We start from the raw sequence: 17,500 nt of genomic DNA on the forward strand, positions 1-17,500 counted from the left end.
GCAGACATCAGACAGATTAATGTTTAAAGACCTTTTCTTATTTCCTTTGTGGCTTCGGTTTCTGAGCAATGTCTTATTTTGCTGTGATTAAATGCAGGACAATGACATGCAAATGTGCTTCCACTAGTGTCTGATTTAGTGTGAAATCCTCAGGGATGCATTCTTCTGTTTATTGCCAGTCATTTTATTGGAAAAAAGAGATTTATTTAGAGAATCAAACATATTTAATACGGTTATTATGGCAGAAATGGAAAGCCTATGAGATTGTTGTTCATATTATAGAGTTTTAAAGCAGTGATTGTGGAAGTTTGATTTATTTGACCCTCATAATGCACACCGACTCGGTGTACTATTTTAGTATTGAGGGTCCACTGGTACCAGATCATTGTTAAAGAAGTCAGAATTTAATATATTGTTATTAAAACCATGTTGTAGATGATCAGATCAAGAACGTCTTATTTTCTTTTCGGCTTAGTCCCTTTATTAATCTGGGGTCGCCACAGTGGAATGAACCGCCAACTTATCCAGCATATGTTTTACGCAGCGGATGCCCTTCCAGTTGCAACCCATCACTGGTAAACACTCATACACTACGGACAATTTAGCCTACCCAATTCACCTGTACCGCATGTCTTTGGACTGTAGGGGAAACCGGAGCACCCGGAGGAAACCCACGTGAACGCAGGGAGAACATGCAAACTCCACACAGAAACGCAAACTGACCCAGCCGAGGCTCAAACCAGCGACCTTCTTGCTGTGAGGCGACAGCACTACCTACTTCGCCACTGCGTCAATATAAATATATTTAATATAAATAAATTAAAAATTTTCACCTCTTAAGTAGTCAAAATGGTTGAGTGAAAACACACATGCGTCAACAAACACACACATCAAAACAGCGCTGAACTGTGTGAAATGTGAGCAGGTTATGATTAAAGCTGTGTGTTAAATGTTAATCTTTGTCCCTGTAAACCACATATACCTGGACACACACACATGCAGCATCTTCAGACATGCGCCAGTGTTAATAACCTCTTAAGTGGCAACGGCACGCCTGGAATCAAAACACACGCACGTCAACAAACACACATTAAAACAGCAATGAACTGTGGGAAATGTGAGCAGGTTAAGAGTAAAACTGTGTGTTAAATGTTAATCTTTGTCCCTGCAAACCACATATACCTGCACACACACACACATACACACAGACCAAACAGCGCATGTCATTGCACAACCTTATGTCTCTTTAAAACACATAAACCTGCACACACACACACACACACACACACACACAGAGAAAACAACCAAACAGCACGCCATTATACAACTTTGTGTCCCCGTAAATCACATAAATCTGCTCACACACACATTGACCAAACATTGCATGTGATTATATAACTTTTTGTCATTGTAAATCAACCAACAACACATACACTACACACACACACACACACACACACACACACACACACACACACACACACACACACACACACACACACTCTATGGCCATGTTTTTTCTCCCAGTACATGAATCATCCACACAAACATTATGTTTCTCACACACACACACACACACACACACAGTTGTTTCAAACACAGCGCCAGAGGAGAGGAGCAGAAAGGTTTGCGCTCGACTGAATTCCTGAAATCAATCGCTGCTCTGAATGAACACGGGCGGCCGATGAGCGATAAGGTCACCATGGAAACGGTCTCGGCGCAGCATCTTCAGACGTGCGCCACTGTTAACCTCTTAAGTGGCAACGGCACGCCTGGCATCAAAACACACACACGTCAACTCCTTACAAACAAACACACACACACATTCAAACAGTGGTGAGGTGTGGGAAATGTAAGCAGGTTAATGCAAAATAAATAGATGTTTTTAAATTCATTTATTTCATTGGGCTTAGTCTCTTTATTCATCAGGGGTCGCCACAGTGGAATGAACCGCCAATTTATCTAGCATATGATTTACGCAGCGGATACCTTTTCAGCTGCAACCAAGTTTTGGGTTATTCAATTCCCCTATAGCGCATGTGTTTGGACTGTGGGGGAAACCGGAGCACCCGGAGGAAACCCACGCCAACACGAGGGAGAACATGCAAACTCAACACAGAAATGCCAATTGAGCCAGCCGAGACTCGAACCAGAGACATTCTTGCTGTGAGACGACAGTGCTAACCATTGAGCCACCATGCTGCCCAATTTTAAAAATTCCTAAATTTAATTAAAATACACCATAGTGTGAAATTAATAAAGACATATACCGTACAGGACTTTAAGAGTATTAACTCCACTGAAACGAGTGGAAGTTTATAAAAAATTATAATGATTATTATTTAATATAAATGGTAATATGACAATCATTAGGCAGGGCAAGTTTATTTCTATAACACATTTTATACACAACGGTAATTCAAAGCGCTTTACATAAACGAGAATAAAAGAACATAAAAATGATTAAAAACAGATTAAAATGTGTTAAAACAGGTTATAAAGAAATGAAAAGGAAAGAAAAACATAATAGTGTGATCTGTGGGAGTAGCACAGTGCTCATTCAGTAAAGGCACAGATAAACAGATGTGTTTCAGTCTTGATGTGAATGTGCCTAATGTTGGAGCACATCTGATCATTTCTGGAAGCTGATTCCAGCAGCGGGGGGCGCTGTTAGCAGCTGAAGGCCGATTCACCCTGCTTTGACTGAACTCTTGGAATTTCTAGTTTATCTGAGTGATCTGTTTGTTTTCGATGAGCTTATCTGTTATGTATTGAGGCCATTTAGTGATTTAGAGACAAGTAATAATACTTTAAAAAATCTATTCTGAATGTAACTGGGAGCCAGTGTAAAGACCTGAGGACAGCTGTGATGTGCTCTGACTTTCTGCTTCTGGTCAGAATCCTGGCCGCAGCATTCTGGATGAGCTGCAACTGTCTGACTGTGTTTATGGGAAGGCCAGTGAGGAGTCCATTACAGTAATCCACCCTACTGCTGATAAAAGCATGAACAAGTTTCTCTAAGTCCTCACTGGAAACAAAGCATCTAATTCTTCAATGTTTTTGAGATGATAGTGTGCTGATTTACTTACTTTGACTACTGAAACTCAGATCTGACTCCAGAGTCACACCAAGATTCTTGACCTTATTTTGTGTTGTTTGACCCTTAGAGCCAAGGTACGCATTCACCTTGAGAACCTCATCTCTGTTCCCAAATGCACTGACTTCAGTTTTCTCTTTGTTTAACTGAAGACTGAACTGTTCATTTCATCAATGCATTGGCAGAGGGTGTCAATGGGACTGTAGTCATTATGAATAATGATTGCTCAAAAACAGACCAAACATATGTAATACGCAACAGAAACCTACATATTTACTTTAAATTAGCTCTAAACAGAGTAACGGGTCTGCATAATATACTGTAGATGTTAATCAACAAAATATAGTCCCAAAAGAGTGCAAAATAGGCTCCAAGATTTCCCACTTAGATATGCCTGGCGTATAAAGCAGGTTTGGCATGCTGTCCCAGGAGAGAACCCTGAGCTCGGAGATATTTGAGCCCAGGGCTCCCGCCCGGTCGATAAGCATATCAGGAGATCGGAGATCAGGTAGGTCTCGAGAGCTCCCCCTTTAGAAAAGGGAGGAAAAGGAGGAGATGGGGTGGAAGGGGGATTCTTCCAAACGAAGATAGAGCAGTAGGGAGGAAATGATCCATTTATAGTAAACTAGGATCACTCTGATTGGATTATTACTGATTACAGATGAGTGGCCAGACGTGCTCAATCATATCACGTGCTCCTCTCCAAATTAGTTTATGAAACTTCACTTATAATTGACTGATTACATATTTTGCAGAGGTTTTTTTCACACTGATGTCGATCATTTATGACACTCCATAGATGCCTGCATCCAAAATGACCCAAACATGCATAACTAAAAACAAAATCCAATGAATTAATGCAAACAATTGGAGGAGAAAAGATTGAAAGTGGACCCGAATGCATGATCTGGGTTAAAGGAGTTTGTGCTGTGCAAAAATGGGTTAACTGCTCCAGTTTTGAGGCCAATCAAGCCCTGAATTGCTTCACCTGCATCGATGGAGCAGACAGAAAGAGACGAGCTGTTGATCTGATCAATAATTGATTGTTTCACCAGACCTGTAATCTCTCTGTCTGCTGGCTTCATTCTTAATGAGCAGATACGCCGTGACCTTGAAGCAAACGAAGCCCCAGATTAACATTCAACACACAGATTTACCCCTAACCTGCTCACATTTCACACAGTTCAGCACTGTTTCAATGTGTGTGTGTGTTGGTGAGTTGTTGGTGTGTGTGTATGTGTGTGTGTGTGTGTGTGTGTGTGTGTGTGTGTGTGTGTACTGGTGTATGTGGTTTACCGGGACACAAAGTTGTATAGCGACATGCGCTGTTTGGTGAGAGTGTGTGTGTGTGTGTGTGTGTGTGTGCGTACTGGTGTATGTGGTTTACCAGGACACAAAGTTGTATAGCGACATGCGCTGTTTGGTCAGTGTGTGTGTGTGTGTGTGTGTGTGTGTGTGCGTACTGGTGTATGTGGTTTACCGGGACACAAAGTTGTATAACGGCATGCGCTGTTTGGACAGTGTTTGTGTGTACATACTGGTGTATGTAGTTTACAGGGACACAAAGTTGTATAGCGACATGCGTTGTTTGGTCAGTGTGTGTGTGTTGGTGTGAACGTACTGGCGTATGTGGTTTACAGGGACACAAAGTTGTACAATGACATGCGCTGTTTGGTCAGTGTGTGTGTGTGTGTACATACTTGTGTATGTGGTTTACAGGGACACAAAGTTGTATAGCGACATGCGCTGTTTGGTCAGTGTGTGTGTGTGTGTGTACATACTGGTGTATGTGGTTTACCGGGACACAAAGTTGTATAGCGACATGCGCTGTTTGGACAGTGTTTGTGTGTGTGTTTGTGTGTACATACTGGTGTATGTGGTTTACAGGGACACAAAGTTGTATAACGATATGCGCTGTTTGGTCAGTGTGTGTGTGTTGGTGTGTAAGTACTGGTGTATGTGGTTTACAGGGACACAAAGTTGTATATTGACATGCGCTGTTTGGACAGTGTGTGTGTGTTTGTGTGTACCTGTGGTTTCTGTGACAGTGTTGATGTCTATATCGGAGCTCTGGATGATATAGTGGACTATTGTGCCATACAGTTTCAGTGTGTGTGTGGATGATCCAAGCGCTGATGCTGGCAGCCGATGTCTTTCAGATGAAAGTTTGCTGTCAGTCTTTTTCTTTAGATCAGTGCCTGAACGCTGATTATCTGCTGGAGTTGAGCATGTGTGTGTGAGTGTGTTGAGGCGGTGGGCGTTTTCGTGGGCTGTTAGTGTCTGTGTATTGTGTGATTTACAGTAATGAAGCATGATCTTTGAGAACACGCTGAGTTTGTGATGCGGCTGATGATGTCATTGTGCATCTCCAAGACTCGATTGTGTTGTTTTGAACACACACAATGCTGTTTTGTTCTGGGATGTGATGCGTTTCTAAGTGAAATGGTGCAATTAAAGAGGCTTTTCAAACCTGTTTGCTTTTTGTTCGACTGTGAAAACCAGCCTTGAGATGCTGAGGATTAAACAAAACAAAAAAAAAAAAGCTTTTGCTGCTTGTTTCTGCGCCATAATATAAAGCACATCTAAAACAAAAAATATCACTTGGGTAAAAAATGTAACGTGAATGTTCCCTCACAGTCCAAACACATGCGCTATAGGGGAATTGATGAACTAAATTGGCGTGTGTGTGAATGAAAGTGTATGGGTGTTTCCCAGTACTGGGTTGTGGCTGGAAAGGCATCCACTGTGTAAAACATATGCTGGAATAGTTGGTGGTTCTTTCGCTGTGGCGATCCCTGATAAATAAGGGACTAAGCCGAAGGAAAATGAATGAATGAATGTAATGTGAATCTTAAAGGGACAATGAACATTCCTGATCACAAAGGAAGATATACTATCATTTGTTGTTTGAAACAGTTTTGACTTTTGCTGTTATGTGCGACACAAATGATATATAAATATATATATATATTTTTTTAAGATTTATTTTTGGCCTTTTTATTAGATAGGACAGTATTTAGACAGGGAGTGAAGTTGGAGAGAGAGAGGGCGGTAGGGAAAAGTCCTCGAGCCGGGATTCGAACTCAGGACGCCCTGACGTGCTACTGCACCATATGTTGACGTGCTAACCACTAGGCTATTGCGGCGACCACAAATGATATTTTGATGACATGAGAAACGAGACTCGACTCTGTGATGATCTCAAATAGTTTCCAGCCTCATTTTTGAGTGCAAAATAGACTTTTCTTCCCATTTTAGCACTGAGTGGAATGGAATAATTAATAGGAAAATATCATCTTAAACGAACAGTTTACTCAAGAATGTTCTCTGACTTCTGCTCTCTGATGGGGAATAAATTATTTTGATCAAAGCTGGGGTCATTTTGAGGTCGTTCTCTGTAAATTAACAATAGATTGAATTTGCTGGCAGTTTTTGCACTATAACCACCAGAGTTTTAAAGGTACAGTTTAGCTAAATTGGTTGCTTGGCCTATTTTTTAATGCATGATGAGAATTTTGTTTCAAAGCTGTTTGACTTTTGTTGTTCTGTGAAGCAAAAAAATAAATAAAAAGATAAGTTTGGGGAACACTGAGGTCCAAATAACACTGAGAACAAACCCTGACTTTGAGCAGCTGATAATGAAGACTTTGTGCACCCAAAAATGGTAGCTTGCTTTATTATGGTTTCATTTTTGCATCACTTGTTGTGCCATATTGACAGCCAATTCGAATGTTATCACTCGATTAAGTGAAGTTTATTTATAAACTAATTTTGAGAGGATCACGTGCTTATGATTGCGTGCGGCTGGTCCTGCATTATCCAATTTATGATCAATCAGACGATTCCTAAGCCACTATAAATACCCTAAGCTCCATATAACAGCCATCTTCGTTTTGAAGAATCCCCCCTTCCACCCCTACTCCTCCTCCTCCTTTCCTAGATGGGTGGCACGGTGGCCCAGTGGTTAGCACCATAGCATGCTCTAAGTAAGTAGTTATCTCTTAAGAGCAATAACTATCTGTTCATTAGCTACTACAGCAGGGGAGTTCTCCAGATCTTCCTGAGCTCAAACTCCCCTCTCGCCCCGGAATGGGAGGGAGCCCGGGGCTCGAGGATCTTATGTGCTCAGGGCTCTCTCCCGGGACAGCATGCCAAACACGCTTTAAAATCAATCATCAGCTACATGTGAACTCTTGAAATGGGCATTATCAGTAGTTATCAGCTGATCAGCGCCTACTAGTGGGCTCAGAAGGCTGTTATCATTCATCCACATGATTAATCAGCTATAGATCACATATGGCTGCGGCTGGAAGTTAAGGAGAATTATTTATATTATTCATTAAAATTCCCATTAATTGTATTTTATTAACGTCTACCCCAACCCTAAACCCAACCATCGCAGTAATGTAAAAACAGATCTGGAGTCTTCTCTATTAGTGATTAACCATGTGGATGGATAATAACAGTCTTCTGAGCCTACCAGTAGGCGCAGAAGACCCCTACTGGCCCAAATCTATCTGCTGATAACCACTGATGACGCCTATTCAATCCAGTGATAACATTCAAAGCGGGTGATATTGAGATGTCTGAGAAAATGAATGAGAATCAGAACATCTGGCATCCCAAAATAAGCAAACATGAGGATGATTGTGCGTACAGCGTATGTGATGTTTATAATTTGTTGCATTTGTGAATTTTGCGATGTGACTTTATTACTGCATTTAGGTTTGACTTAATATTAGCAGCCACATCTAATGCTTTGAGCAGTTTGGGCTGTTTTCTGATTGATAAACAAACACACAACACACTGACCGCTGTTTTTATTCTGAGTCCAGCGTTGGGCTTTTCCTGGAAATGTTTCTACATGTCTGTTGAGTGTGAGACGGTAATTACAGATCTGTCTCTCTGGCTGCTGAACCGCTGTAGGTGTAAAACAGAGAGATGTGTGGAGAAATGAAACAGATCGCAGGGTGCCGTGTTAAACAGGCCGTCCATCCGCACTGACGGGTTTGTTTGGCTTTCATGTAAAGCTGGTTTGAATCTCTCACACACACACTCTCGCATTAGCGCGCTCGCTGCGGCCGCTCTGAAACGCAGGACTGTCTTTTGTTGCTGTGATAATTGCATGGCAGGCTTTTTCCCCGCATCCGCACACACACACACTGCTTTTAAGTCCTCGCTGAGCTTCAAAAAGAGAGAAACACAGCCTTAATAAAGCCATACACACACACATATATATGCACTTACTAATTCGCTCACTCACTTACTCACGTACACACACACACACACATAAATATATAAACACAAATATATACACACACTCGTTTACTCGTTCACCTACATGCACGAATATATACACACATTTATTCACTCAATCACACACACACATATATAAACACAAACATGCACACACTCATTCAATCACTCAAATGTGCACACACAGATGTGTACGCGCACACACCATGATGCGACGCAACGGACTCTTAAAGGGAATAGGAGATGAGGCTCTGATTGGTTTAATGCAGGTTATGCTCAAAACACACCCAGAACTCATTAAGAGAATAAGCACAACCCTGTTAGACCAAGCACCGTGGCACAGAGCATACTTTTCTGTCCTTAAAATAGCTCAAGTGGATTCAGACACGCCCTTAAAGCTTTTTCTCCATGAGTTTTAGGCAGTGGTGTAAAGTAGTTACAAATACTCAAATTACTGTAATTAAGTAGTTTTTCCTCAGAAATTCACTAAGTAGTTTTATAAATGTGTACTTTTACTTTCCCCTGAGTTCATTGTTAGTGCTGTATCTGTATTTTTACTCCACTACTTTCCTTCAACCTGCAGTCTCTACTTTATTATTTCTTGTCTATGAAGATTAGATTAATCATTGCTGTAATTCCTGTCCAATCAAATCACACATGTTATGTAAATCGCATTAAAAGTAAGTATGCTATGGCTCACACTTATTGACAGTGGAAGATGATTTACGGTTAGTTGTGACGTTCATGTCAGGAATCCGACCACAGATTAGCATGTTGTCCTCACAGAAACAGGCTCAGCCATCACACTGAATCAGGTAAGCTGTATATTTATGTTTCAATGTGATTAATTCTACGTACTTTAAACGCAGCAAGTAAAATGTGAATGATGTTTGCTCATGCACTATAATTTAGGCTCAAGGGAGGGGTGCCTGGGGGGGAGGATGGGGGCGCGAGTGAAATTAGACAAATTTGGGGGGGGGTTTGTGTCCTAAAAGTTTGAAAACCCCTGCATTAGCCTACATAATTTAGTTTAAGCGCAAAGATTTGCTCCAAAACTATTTCTAAATTCAGTTCTAATTTCCAGCAAAGGAGTAAATGAACAATAATAACACATGCTATGCCCCATAAGGTCCAAAACCTGACAGGTGGACAAATCTAAGCTTGTTTTTAATAAAACAAATATAAATATGCATGTAATAGATAATAATATTAATAATAACATTATACAAATGCAGATTGTCATGAATAAACTGAAAAAAGCCCACTGAGGTGAAGAAGGCATGGAGGTAGTGGTTTTTATATGTAATAAGGTATAAATAAGGTATCTCCTTATTTTGATGATCCCTTTTACAGATTTTGTTTAATTTAAGTTACATTGCATCTACATGTCAACTAATTCTCATTGGATTATAAGTAGACAGTTAAATTGGGGGTAGGGTTGACATGTCCTTGCAAAGTTTCTTAAGCACTACCTGACAAAAGTTTTGTCGTGGATAATACTACTAATAACATTATACAAATGCAGATTGTCATGAATAAACTGAAAAAAGCCCCCTGAGGTGAAGAAGGCATGAAGGTAGGGGTTTTTATACGTAGAAAATAATATATTTTGTAATATTTTTATCTTTTAATTGTTTTCATCTGTAAAGATATTTCTGTATTGCTCTACATCCTGTGTGTATTAAGCAATGTGTAGGCGAGACGCACAACTAACACACTCTGTGCTGGACTTTAGACCTGCTTTCAGCTGGGCTATTGCGCAGTCTTTTTTAGTTCTTCAAAATAGCAAAGTGTCAACAGTGCGCCCTAACACACCTCTATTTTAGACCGCAACACCCATAGGTCCACAAAGTGGTGCAAATGGATTTGCTATTTAAACGACGTGGTGGAAAAACGGGGAAATTTGGGTTGCTCTGGTCTGAAAAAAGCAACGCGCCAGGGCAAACACGTCTTGTGCCTTATTGCGCTGGGTGTATTCGACTTTGCGCCTAGATCATTGAATTAGAGCTCAATGTGTTGCTGTGCAGTGATGACCCATTTTATAAATTAGCATATTGATTATACTTTTGCAAAAACATAAAGCATAAAGAATTCATTTTCCTTCAGATTTGATCAAGAGCTCTTATTTTAGTCCGTCTTTGATCCGCACACGTGCCATTTTCATCATCTTCACCAGTTCTCATGCATGTATGCATTTAATGCTGTAGTTGTTTCCTCAAAAGTGAACTATATATAGCGATCTGGGTGCCGCTCGCCCTCATGGGAGGTCAAACAGAGGTCACTCGCACCTCTGCAGTGAAAACAGCTCAAGATGAGAGAGTGTGTTTTTCTCCCAACCCGCTTCAGGTGTACAGAAATCTTATTTGAAGCTAAAATGGGAAGCCGTTTTCATCAAACACACACACTGTGCTGAGCTCAAGGGCAGCGAGTGCTGAATCAAACACACACGCACACATTTACACTCCTCACTTGTTAGTTTTCATCAGGATTACTGTCAGCTTCTCTTTTCTTTCTTCTGTTCTTCTCTTTATTTACAGTAGTTTGACCTCTGTGTGTTTGAGGAGCAGTTCTGCATGCTGTTTGAGTTGTGTTTAATTAATACTGCACGTTACTACTACTTACATTACATTAATAAAGGATTTTCACTGCTTGATCTTAAACATTTAAATCATATAGCATTAGTTCGATTATTGCATATGACTTTTGTCTTCCAGTGTCACACAGCTGTAGATGCAGTGTGTTTGCTCAGATGTTCATGCTGTTTTTTTGGTGTGCTGTTATATGCTATATTGCTAGGATGCAAATTTATAATTTGGTATCTCCTTATTTTGATGATCCCTTTAACAGATTTTGTTCAATTTAAGTTACATTGCATCTACATCTCAACTAATTCTCATTGGATTATAAGTAGACAGTTAAATTGGGGATAGGGTTGACATGTCCTTGCAAAGTTTCTTAAGCACTACCTGACAAAAGCCTTGTCGTGGATGCCGGTTGTAAGAGCAACAAATAATAACTTGACTTGTAGTTGATCATTTGTAAAAGTGTCAGAAGGTGGATTTTACCCATGAATCATCTGTTGAGCTGCATCCCAATCATCACAAATACTGCAGAAGACCTACTGGAACCCACATGAAGCCCAGAATCTCATAGAAATCAGTCAAGATTTGTGAAGGAAAGATCATGGTTTGGGGTCACATTCAGTATGGGGGCGTAGAGAGATCTGCAGAGTGGATGATCAACATCAACAGCCTGAGGTATCAAGACATTTGTGCTGCCCATTACATTACAAACCACAGGAGAGGGCAAATTCTCCAGCAGGATAGCGCTCCTTCTCATACTTCAGCCTCCACATCAAAGCTCCTGAAAGCAAAGAAGGTCAAGGTGCTCCAGGATTGGCCAGCCCAGTCACCAGACATGAACATTATTGAGCATGTCTGGGGTAAGATGGAGGAGACATTGAAGATGAATCTAAAGAATTTTGATGAACTCTGGGAGTCCTGCAAGAACGCTTTCTTTGCCATTCCAGATGACTTTATTAATCAGTGATTTGAGTCATTGCAGAGATGTATGGATGCAGTCCTCCAAGCTCATGATGGAGTCAGACACAATATTCATTCTGTTTCCACTGCAGCATGACCACATATTCAGTACTGGACATTATTTCTGTTAAGAGACAAGACTTTTGTCTAAGCAAAGTCAGACCTTACTGTCCTAATGAAATCATTAATAATCAAGACATGATCATATTTTATTGTGGTCAAATAAGTGTAATCTAGAGGCCTTTACCTTTTATATTAGCCACTTCTGATACCAAATGATCAACTAGAAATCAATTATTATTTGCTGTTCCTAAAAATAGACAACAATATATTATATTATAATTTATTATATTGTATTATATTACATTATATTACATTTGCGAAAATGTATTTTAATTTTTGACGTCTTGTTTTGCTGTACTTGTTTGTAGGACTGCATCATGATATTATTGTTATTATATATTTTAAAATATTACTGAAATATCATTGAAATATATTAGCAGTATAATATTAATAATAGCAACAACACACACAAATATATAAACACAATTATACAAAGCATAATACCAAATATATATATGATTTATTAATGATTTATTATTCATGTTTCACTGTACTGCTTTATGGGGATTTCTTTATTTCAGTTAATCACACAACTTTATTTTTTTTTTCATCCAGTTTAGAAGAAATAGCTGCAAAATAACTTTTATTTTAATTATTTCCCCTTCATTTTTAATTTCTTCCTTTTTCCCCTCTGTTGGCCTTTCTGTTCTCCTCTTCTGTGTGTTTTCTGGCTGCTGTTATGAACGCTGTGTGCTTTCTGCAGTCTTCTAGATCATAATGTGTCTTCCTCTCATCCTGAAACTCCAAACTGGGACAAAACTGATGCAATCATCACGACCTCTCCGTCTTATCCGAGTGACCCGCGCGTCCTTTACTGTCACATGCTGAATCAACCCATAAACGGCTCGTCTTTCTCCCAGAAAGCTGTGAAACCGCAGTAAACAACTTCGATTTCACTTTCCTCCTCAAAACATTCACCTTCAGGAGCGTCTCCATAGTTCTTGATGAACGCAGGATTAAATCTGACGTCACTCTGCACTGAAATTATTTATTCATTGGATTTACTCAGTTATTTTGAGGTAAACGGTTGCAAATAATTGATGATGAGTTGAATTTAAGCAAACAATTTAAATTGAGTAATGTTCAGCCTAATTTGTTTGTTTAAATTCAGCTCATATAAATGATTTGCAACCACTGTAAAAAGTGAAAACTTAAATTACTTCAACTTGATGCACTTAAATGAATTAAGTTTGACAAACTTAATTTATGACAGTTTTCAGTAATTAATTAATTTAGTTCTTTTAGGTGTAACAAGTTTTAGTAATTTATTGAAGAAAACAAGAATGAGACAGTACATAGAGTAGAGATCATTCAATATAATATTGTTAATATAATAATAATAATAGTAATAATAATAATAATAATAATAGTAAAAATACTTTTATTACAGTATAAATCATTTCCTTCCCATGTTAATATAATAATAATACTTTTATGATTTGTGGCAAGTATAAGTATTGCTCATTATTAATAGCGAACAATACTTATACTTGCCATAAATAAATTACTTAAACTTGTTAAACCTAAAATAACTAACTTAATTTATTACTGAAAACTGTCATAAATTAAGTTTGTCAAACTTAATTCATTTAATTGTAACAAGTCAAATTAATCTGTTTAAAATTTCACTTTTTACAGTGTACCTTCAAATATTTGAGTTAATCCAATCAATAATTTTCTATGTGGCTCTACATTAATATAATTAAAGATGGTGTTTGTATATCAAAACACTCTATTTTAAGTCTGTAACAAGTTTATTGTTCACACTGACATGTTGGCAAATGCTAAGAAGCTATAAACAAGTGATGCCCTAAGTTTTGATGATCCAAAACCAAACTGGATTGAGGGCTGTGGGCCAAATATATACCAAACTGGATTACGATAAATTTGCCGAGGGGAATTTCCTAAAAATGTTGCTTTAAATCATGTTAACTAAAGCAGTATCGTTTTTAACATTTTATAATGAACTTATTACTGTAAAAACATAAACGATCCCATTTATAGCCTCTGGTATATATTTCTCGTTTTTTAAAAATGTATCCCTGGACACACACAGGGGGGGGGGGGAAATAAGTATTGAACATGTCATGTTTTTCATAGGAATAATAATATTTCTAAAGAAGCTGTTGACATGGGATTGAACCAGATTTTAGTAAAAAATAAAAATAAATCTGAAAAATTAGTTCTGTGTAATGAAATGACACAAGGAGAAAGTGCTGAACTACTGAAATGTTTTAATACATTATAAAAAAAGGCTCTTTAGGTGATGGCAGCGTAAAGATGCCTCTCATATAGAGCCTCATGCATTGCTCAAGTGTGAGTTTATCACAGACTTCAACAGACAGTCAAAATCTTGACGGTTCTGTGGGTCTCGTCTGTCAAATCTGAGCTTCATTCTGTATTTTCAATTGGATTGGGATCAGGTGATTGACTGGGCCATTCTACAGCTTGATTTTCTTTCTTTGAAAGCATCTGAGAGTCTCCTTGGCTGTGTTTTGGATCATTATCTTGCTGAAATGTTCACCCTGGGTTCATCTTCATCCTCCTCCTAATGTAGATGTTGGACTGAAGCAGCTGATATTCATTTACACTGAGGAAGGGCAGAGGGTTGCTGAAGAACTACTGAGAGATTTCAGCAGCTGTCTGGGCTTTCACTGCTGAACTACACCTCCCTTTCTTCATGTGTTCAATACTTTTTTCCTGCATCATTTCATTTTATTACACCTAATTTAGTTTTGTTTTCTTTGCTAACATCTGGGGAAAATTTCAAGTCATTGGCACCTTTAGAAATATGTTTTCTGAGAAAAATGGTGACCTGTTCAATACTTATTTTCACGGTTCTATTTCTAATGAGCCTGGGTCCTACAGAAAAGTTTGCCTTATCTTAAAGATAAATAAGAGAGAGATGCACACCACAGCGTGTGTAATTGTAAAATATGAGCTTGCGCAGAGCAAGGTTAAACAGTGTGTGCGCTGTCTCTGTGTCTCTGTCAGGCGGTGTGGTTTTCATGTACAGTAGACTGAGTCACAAAGCTGACATTTAACACCCTTCATTCTCGACGCTGGTGTGTAAATACACTCCATTAAGTGAAGCCTCTTCACTCCGCTCCTGCTCTCCATAATTATCCTGTCGAGTTGAGCTGCTAGTCCAGGTTTAACTAGCGCTGTATTAGCATTAGCAGTCACTTTATCTCAATGACACTCAGAGACTCGAGGATCATCTGAAGTTGGTCTGACTCTCACACACATGTGCTTTCACGCGTCCTGATTCATTCACTATAGCTCATTCAATCATCTTTCCTTTGGCTTAGTCTCTTATTTATCAGGGATCACCACAGCGGAATGAACCTCCAACTATACCAGCATGTTTTACGCAGCAGACGCCCTTTTTGCTGCAACCTAGTACTGGGAAATACACTCACATTCACACACATACACTACGGCCAGTTTCCCTACATGTGTTTGGACTGTGGTGGAAACCGGAGCACCCAGAGGAAACCCACGCCAACATGGGAAGAACATGCAGACTCGAACCAGCGACCATCTCGCTGTGAGACTAGAACTAAATAAGCCGTAGTATATGAATGTGTGTGAATGTGAGCGTGTATGGGTGTTTTACAGTACTGGGTTGCGGCTGGAAGGGCATCCGCTGGATAAAACATATGCTGGAATAGTTGGCGGTTCATTCCACAGTGGTGACCCCTGATGACTAAGCCGAAGGTAAATGAATGACATCAACAATAATAGGCATATATATGTGTTTATTTTAAAAACCTTTACAGTCACGTCTATCATTATTATCTCCATCTTGTACAGTTGAATGTGAAGCTTTTGATGTCAGGTGGCATTTTCAAGCGGCTGCCGTCGAGTAATAATAATTACAGTCATTTGTGACCCGAGCGTATAGTAGAAGCTCAGTGTAGTAATAATAATAATGAGAGTCTAGACTGTGATTTTCTTCTCTCTCTCTCTCTCTCTCTCTCTCTCTCTCTCTCTCTCTCTCTCTCTCTCTCTCTCTCTCTCTCTCTCGCTCTCTGTCTCTCTCTCTCGCTGTGGCTTTGTTTCGTTTGCTGCTCAACCAGGTTTGCTTTGTGTGCCGATACATAAAATAAGCCAAATATAGGTCAGTGTGGTTGGTTTGTGTGTCTGGAATTGGCTCCGCTATTCAGATTCAAGCTCTGTTCTGAATCCTACATACAGTTGAAGTCAATTTCTAAACCTAATAGTTTTAATAACTGATTTATTTTATCTTTGCCATGATGACAGCACATAATATTTGACTCGATATCCTTCAAGACACTAGTATTCAGCTTAAAGAGACATTTAAAGGCTTAACTAGGTTAATTAGGGTAAACTTAGGGTAATTAGGCAGGTTAATGTATAACAGTGGTTTGTTCTAGAGACAATCCAAAATTAATATTGCTTAAGGGGGCTAATAATATTGACCTTAAAATGGGTTAAAAAAAATTAAGAACTGCCTTTATTCTAGCCGAAATAAAACAAATAAGACTTAAGGAAATACTGTGGAAAAATTCCTGAATCTGTTCAACATCTTTTAGGAAATATTTGTAAAAATTCACAGGAGGGCGAATCATTTTGACTTCAGCTGTGTGTAATCTAATTGGATGCTTTCGTAGGGAACTCAATAGCCAAATGAAAGTGCAGTAACCTTATATTGTATAGTGTATTTCATATATCATAAATAAACTCATCATTTATGTACTGAAACATGAACACGGCTAAAGTGTTTCTGAAAGCTCTCTTCATCTGACACTTTAACTAATAACATAATAATAATAGATTATAATAGTGTAAATATGATTGATATTTAACTGGGCGGCTTTTCTAAAGCACTTTGACTGTATTGCTGCTTATAATGAGGTTTTGCTTCACCATATACACTGATATACAAATATGTTCTGCTATACACTACCTGACAAAAGTCTTGTTGCCTATGCAAGTTTGAGGAAGAACATAATAACTTGACTTGAAAATTACTTCTTGATCATTTGTTATCAGAAGTGGCTTATATGAAAGGTAAAGGCCTCTAGATGACGCTTATTTGACCACAATAAAATATGATCATGTCTTGATTATTAATGATTTCATTAGGACAGTAAGATCTGACTTTGCTGAGACAAGAGTCTTGTCTCTTAACAGAAATAATGTCCAGGATAGAATATAAAGTCATGCTGCAGTGGATAAAGACTGAATATTGTGTCTGACTCCATCATGAGCTTGGAGGACTGCATCCATACATCTCTGCAATGACTCAAATCACTGATTAATAAAGTCATCTGGAATGGTGAAGAAAGCGTTCTTGCAGGACTCCCAGAGTTCATCAAGAGTCTTTAGATGCATCTTCAATGCCTCCTCCTTCATCTTACCCCAGACATGCTCAATAATGTTCATGTCTGGTGACTGGGCTGTCCAATCCTGGAGCACCTTGACCTTCTTTGCTTTCAGGAGCTTTGATGTGGAG

General features: G+C 38.9%; 1 protein-coding gene across 2 annotated transcripts in view; it reads left to right on the forward strand.

Annotated features, from left to right (window-relative positions):
* Positions 1 to 17,500, forward strand: part of kcnc2 (potassium voltage-gated channel, Shaw-related subfamily, member 2) — a 57,195-nt gene that overhangs the window by 7,370 nt on the left and 32,325 nt on the right. The window lies entirely within an intron of this gene.

Source organism: Danio aesculapii, chromosome 4 (assembly GCF_903798145.1).
Source record: "Danio aesculapii chromosome 4, fDanAes4.1, whole genome shotgun sequence".
Taxonomy (NCBI): domain Eukaryota; kingdom Metazoa; phylum Chordata; class Actinopteri; order Cypriniformes; family Danionidae; genus Danio; species Danio aesculapii.